This window comes from Gracilinanus agilis, chromosome 3 (assembly GCF_016433145.1).
Source record: "Gracilinanus agilis isolate LMUSP501 chromosome 3, AgileGrace, whole genome shotgun sequence".
NCBI classification, from domain to species: Eukaryota; Metazoa; Chordata; class Mammalia; order Didelphimorphia; family Didelphidae; genus Gracilinanus; species Gracilinanus agilis.
This window is the reverse complement of record NC_058132.1, coordinates 556,240,993-556,248,418: the sequence shown is the minus strand read 5'-3', so window position 1 is coordinate 556,248,418 and position 7,426 is coordinate 556,240,993.

Here is a 7,426-nt window from a genome sequence, read left to right as displayed (position 1 = left end):
ACTTTGTACATATGAATGTTGGATACGGCATCAAAAGATCTGAATTTGAATCTTGGCTTTCTCATATATTACCAGTGAGCCCTCGGGTAAATTATTTAATTTTTTGGCTCTCAGTTTTCTCACTTATAAAATGAAGTTGACTGTGATCCCTAAGTCCCTTGATATTCTAATTTTAAGATCCTATATCATTAGTTAACTGAAATAAGCACAAAATACAGAGTATAGCCCAAAAAGACCTTTGTTCTATTCAGCTGTGGAAGGCAACAAATATGGCATAGTCTAATTAACCAGAGTTACCTCTATAAATTTTACTAAAACACTGCCAAATTAGTAAGAAATTCTTTTTTAAATTTAAAATGTAAAAATTCTGATGGAATAAGTTATCACTTCATTATATTTTGCTTTGAGCAGACTTGGTCTGTAGTAGCTATGCAAGAATCAGTCAAAACTAAATAAAGTTTGGCAATCATCAGTTATATTTTGGTTTTTAAGGACTGTTTGATTCATTTTGTATTAGGAAGATCCTAATTAGAAGTTCCTTAAAAGTGAGAACTGTTTTTGCCTTTTCTTTATTTCCCCAGAGTAACTGATTGACTGAATGAAGAATGAATGTGAAGTGGTAGTTCAGACTATAAGATTCACAGACTAAGAATTGGAAAAGATTTCAAAAGCCACCCAGTCTAACTCATATGGAAGAGATTTTCCTCTATAGTACACCCATCTGGACTTTACATTCTGAAGGCAGCACATTCTACTTTTGTGTAACTGCTATCATTAGGAAGTTCTTCCTGAAATTTAGATATCAAGTCTAAATCTTCCACTTTGCATGACATCTCACTTCCCTCCCCACAATTGTCCCATTTGGCTTCCAAGAGACCAAATAGAGTAAGTCTTTGCCCCTTGATGATATTTTAAATACTATAGCTATAATCATGTCCCCATTATGTTTTATCAGTCTAAACACTCCCATCACTTTCAACCAATTTCCCTATGGAATGCTGGTGATAAACTATTCTGATATACCTCTTCTATATTCTGTCCAATTTATCCAAGTCCTTCCTAAAATGTATCACCTAGAACTGAATAAAATATATAAAAGTGATCAAAACTAGGGAAAAGCACAATGAAATTAAAGATACTAAGCCTCTTAATAAAGACTAAGATAAATGATTATCTTTAAGATCATTTACGTATTGAAAAGTAAACTCCTGGAAACACCTTAAAGTAATGGCTTTATTTGTTCTGGAGAAGACTTTCAAAGCTAGGTAGCAACCCTTGATGTTAGGTGAAGAATAAGGAGCCAGCCCTGAGAGAACTGGATAAGGGGCAGGCACAGGAATCATCTAAATCTAGGGCAATATCTGATAACAAGCAGGTTGAGTTAGGGGTGGGAGCCAAGTGAGTTGTACTAAGTCAAAACAGACTTGTTTGGGGGCTACTGAATAATTATTTGGGTATAGAATGAGTGAATGGGAAAGATAAGACTAGAAAGGTATGTTGGAAACATTTGTAGAGAGCTTCGGATACTTTTTTAATTCAATTTTTATTGTCATACAAAACACAGTTCCATATTGGTCACTGCCATACATAACCAAAACCTCAAAATAAAACCATAAATACACTAATGGGAAAGACAACTCCAATGGTTCTTTCTCTGGAGGTAGATAACGTTCCCCATCATAAGTCTTTGGAGGACTCTCCCATATCACTGGATTGCTGAGAGTAGCCAAATTTTCACAGATAATCATTGTCCAATATTGCTATTATTGTGTACAATGTTCTCCCAGTTCTGTTTATTTTGCTCTGCATTGGTTCCTGCAGGTCTTTCCAGTTTTTTCTGAAATCATCTTGCTTATCATTTCTTATATAGCACAATAGTATTCCACCACCAGCATGTACCACAATTTGGTCAGCCATTCCCCAATTGAGGGATATCTCCTTAATTTCTAATTCTTTGACACTACAAAAGGGACTACTATAAATATTTTTGTAAAAGTAGGTCTTTCCCCCTTTTTTATTATCTCTTTCAGATACAGACCTAATAGTGGCATTATTGGATCAAAGGGTATGCACAATTTTATAGCCTTTTGGTTATAGTTCCAAATTGTCCTCCAGAATGGTTGGATCAGTTTACAACTCCACCAACAACGCATTAGTGTCCCGATTTTGATTTGGAATTTATTTAGAAAGAAATGGGGAGTCAGAGCTTGTGGAAGGATATACAAAGAGTAAATAATCTGGCAGCAGTGGATAGGACAGATACTACAAGTGAGAAGATCTTTTGTGAGGCTAGCTTTACAAAGTTATTTCATATTGTTTCCTTTCATGAACATGATGTTCTAGTCAAACTAGTCTACTAGCTATTCCCCAAATTTGGCATTTCATTTCCTCTCTATGGCTTCACACAAGCTGTCCTCTATGTGTGAAATGTATACCCTCTTCAACTCTCTCCTCAGAATCCTACTTTCCTTTAAGGCTCAGTTCAGATACTATTTTCTATGCAGAGACTTAATGCTCTTTTCCTCCTCAAATTATTTTGTATGTATGTATTTGCAAAGATGTTGTATCCCCACCCCCAGTAGAATATACACCCCATTCGTAGCTGGATTTGTGTTGTTTTTGTCTTTATATCTCTGGTGCTTAGCACATAGTAGATGCTTAATAATATTTGTTTAGTAGAATTAGAAATCAAAGACTTTATAGGTTCTAATTAATCTCCCTCCTTTTCTTCAAGAATCCTAGAATCTAGAACTACTAAGTATTTTCTAGATTTTTTAATCCAACTCATTGTCCCCTAGGTAGTAAGTGGAAAAGACAGTATTCAAATTCAGATCTCAAGTTATTCCATGCTGCCATCTTATTTCTGTACCAAAGATAATTCATTAATTATACCTGAGTGAAACAAAGTGTAATGGACAGAGCTCCTTATGTGGAGTCAGTAAGGCTTGACTTTGAATTCTGCCTCAGTCACTTACTAGCTTTGTGACTCTTTGTAGGACACATAAGTTTGGTAAGCCTCCATTTCCTCATCTATAAAGGGGGGATAATGATAGCATATACTGTATGAGGTTATTGTGAGAATCAAAGGAGATAATGTAAGTAAACATTTTGGAAGCATCAAAGTTCCATATTAATATTGTATGTTAGTATTATGATCTAAATAAAGAATGAATAGATACTCTTTTAGGATTTTGGATCACAGATTTAGAACTAGAAGGGACTCATTTTACAGATGAGGAAAACTGAAGCCTAGAGGTAAAGTACCTTGTTAAATATCACATAAATAGTTGTAGAAGCAATATGTGAACCCAGCTTCTGTGACTCCAAATCTGCAATTCCTCAACTAGTTTTGGCACTAAACCCCTTTTAAAACCCTGTTTGTTCTATCATTCTCCTAGATAAATAGAAGCAAATAAGATTTTGAGCAGTTCCAATTTCTCTTACACTATAAATAGGAGCCACAACTCTTCTCTGTTAATTTTGGACTGTGTCCCCTGTTTCCCCTCTCCCCACAAGCCCCTAAAACAGTCCCCTTTTAAAATTGAACTTAGTGTTTTACACAGGGCTCACTCAAAATCTGTTTTGGGGCTATAGTCTTCCTTGGTGCTCCAAACAGATGGTTCTAGATAAGGTTCAGAAGGCAGCAGCTGAAAGAATATCAAATATCCAAAGGATGTATCATCTTGTTTCCTCAGTATAAACAGTTACTGTCTACTCAGGAATTTGGAGCTGCTTGTCACACTATTGCCAAAGGGGAATGTAGTTAAAATAACAGCAGTCTGTCCAATCAAAACTTTGTACTCATATAAAGCATACTGAAAGTGGATATGATATATAATTCAAGGCTCACATAATTTGATTATATATATATATATGCATATATATATATATATATACACACACACACCGTGTGCATGTATTCTGTTTTAGAGCCTGACTTGGATTTAAAAAAAAATACTAATCTCATTGGCTTCTTAAAAAGTTGTTGGCTACTCAATATATGTTGGGTTTCACAGGGATATTGTAACAGGTTAATTATTATTCTTGACTCACCAAAAACAGCCTTTCCCCTTTTAAAATTATCCCTAGTATTTAAAACAAATATTTTACTTCTAGAATTATTTTCTTAGAATCACAAAATATCACATATTGGTTTAAACGCCAATCAAAAATGTATTTATTTCTTGCTTACTATACACCAGGGGTCGGCAACGTATGGCTCTTTCTGCAGGAGCGATAAAGTCAATTTTTTTCAGGCGCTGTTACAGGAGTGTGCACTGTGAGCACTGTATGGCTCTCATGAAATTACATTTTAAAAAATGTGGTGTTTATGGCTCTCACAGCCAAAAAGGTTGCAGACCCCTGCTATACACAATGTGCTAGGTGCTGGGGCCCCAAAGACAAAGTAAAAAACAAAATAAAACAAAGCAAACCTACCTCCAAGAACTTAATTTTATTAGGAGATACATTTAAATAGATACATATATATTTATGATTACTACTAAAGGGATTGGGGAAAGGCTTCCATTGGAAATCTACAAATAAAGTGGACCTTGGAAGAAGCTTGGGACACTAAGAAGCCAAGGGAGTAATGTAAAGTAACCATGGAGAGGTAGGATAGAAAGAGTTTGAGAAAGTCATTAAGTTATAAGTCTAGGAGGTTGTATTTTATCCCAGAAGTAATAGGGACCTGTTGAAGATATCTGATTATCACAATTCAGGAGGAGAATCGAATGACCAAAAAATCATTGCAGCCAGCCCACATTCCTACCTACTGAACTTTGTGTTTAGAAGTTTTGTTCTTTCCACTTGTATTGTTGTAGTCATAGTGCATATTTCCCTGGTACTGCTTACTTTGTTTTGCATCAATTCATGTCTTCTCATGCTTCTTTGTAATCTTCGTATTTACTATTTCTTAAGGTGCAGTGATATTCCATTTCATTTATGCAACCACAATTTGTATAGCCATTCATAGGTGTTTAATTTGTGTCCAGTTCTTTGTTACTACAAGAAGAGCAAAAATAAATAATTTTGGTGTATATGTGACTTTTCTATCTTTGATTTCCTCCTCCACTCCTAGGGTCAGGAGTATTTTCCAAGAGTTAAAAATGTAAAGAACAAGAGAGTGATAGGGCAAAGACACAGGTGGCATGCATGAGAATAGAAAGAGAGATTTATGTGACAGATTTATTATTTTGAATCAAATGATGGTACATGCAGCAAAAACATTGCACAACGGGTATAGCTTTTCTCTTAGGAATTAATAACTACCTGGAAATGATGGCAGAATTCTGCCAACCACTTCTCTAATCCAGTTCTCTACCTATTCTTCCTGCAGCTTCCCCTCTCCTCCCTCACCCCCATGTAAACCTCTGGAGGGACACGTACTTTGTTTTGTTTATGCAGGGGTAGGGAATATTTCCCTCACACACAGATATAATGAATTTGCTTATGGGTTTATGCCCCAAGGAAACCTCTGAAAGAGTGTTGGCTGAGGAAGAGGATAGAGCTTTCTAAAATTTTCAGGCTGTCACCAGGCCTTCTGCTGAGTCCACTTCTCTGGATGGTTGCCAATGGCTACAAAGGCTGCTGAGGAAGAACAAGAGTGAGGTGGTGAGAAATTTTTCTCCTCTAGGCCCAGAATGATTTACTGTTTGTACTCTACTGACTGCAAAGGGAAGAATTACCTTTACATTTCCTAGGAGGGTCTTTATTATTTCAGTGTTATATCTCTTTGTGTCAGGAATACTGGAAATAAAGTTGGACATTTCATTAATGTGGTAGTTTTCTGCATTTTCTTCAAGATGAGTGTACATGTTAGCAAAATAGGATACTATATTTAGCGTCTGACTAGAATATTGTATCATATTGTAATATGCTAATATAGTGGTTTTAATTAAGCTTTTCTAATTAGTATTCATAGATCAACTAAATTTTAAATTGTTCTACTGTCTCAAGTGTATAAATTTGAATTTATGCCACTAATTGCTATAACATATATTAAAATGAAAATACACATGTGAATTTGCTGAAAAAAATTCTTCCTTTTCTTCTAATTTCTTTTCTTTCTTCTTTTTATTGGTCCAGTCCCATTATTTCCATAGTATGGGTACTACTGGTGTGGAAATTCCCTTACCAAAGCAGATCATAGAATTATAAAATTTAGGATCATATTAAAATACTGCTTGAAGGGTCCATATAATCCATCCTTCCATTTCACAGAGTAAGGTTAGCCCTGAGTGCCAACCATAAAAGAAATAGTCTTCTCTTCAAAGCAGAACATTGATGTAATATAAGTATGCAGTATATATGTATTTCCCCATTATTTTCCAAAAAATTTATCCCTTTTCTGAAATATTGTGAAAGTATCTGATATGAGCATTTCTATATTTAGCTTTATTTTTGGAAATAGTATTATATGTAGTTAAGTTTTTTGTGGTTATTGTTCCAATTTTATGGCAGAAGAATATTGGGAGTGATAATTGACTGTATGTTTTATTTTTCCTTGCTAGTTATTCCATTTTTAAAATTTTTTATAAATCAATAATGCTACATAATATTGTGCTCCCATGGCTTATTTCTATGGAAACCAAGTATAACCTATATTCTAAGGCAGGTGTAAGGAAAATGCTTTGTAGCCTCATAATTTTGAAAATATTTATGGATACATTTTGCTTTTTCCCCACAGCAGATACTTCCTCACAAATATCAAAATAATCTCTCTTTTGAAGTACATTCTCTGAAAAAAAGTTTATCAAATACTATCAGAAAGGAGGGAGATACACTTTAATTATTTTTGAAAGTTCTTGTTTGATTCATCTCATAAATTGTTTTACTCTGCACCATTCATACATATTTCCCCATATTTTTCTAAGTTCTTCATGCTTATCTTTCTTATAGTCCCATCTTCCATCTCCACATTTTTGTACAGCCTATACTCTGTGCTTAGAATATGCTCTTTTCTGATTTCTGCCTCTTAGGACCCCATCAGTTCAAGAACTATGAGACATTTTCTGATTGTCTTAGCTTTAGTGCATCCCAATTCTCTACCCCCTACCTCAAATAAGAATCACCATGAGTACATTTAGCAAAATTGTGTATATTTTGGGGGGAAAGCAGGGGGTGAAGGGGAAATTAGGGGTGTGAAACATGTAATCAGGTTAAAAATGAATATTAATAAATGTATATAAAAAATTGTGTATATTTCTCTTAGTGAAATGCAATCTTCTAAAGAGCATAGATCGTTTCATTTCAGCCTTTATATCTCCAGTGTCTAGCACAGTATCTAGAAAGCATTTAGTAAGTATTTGATTGATTATATTTATATGCCACAATTAGTTCAATAATTCTTTAATTATTAAACATATATTTTCTTTTTCTTTTCTTTTTAATTTTTGTTATCTGGAACTTGATCAGCACCAAACAA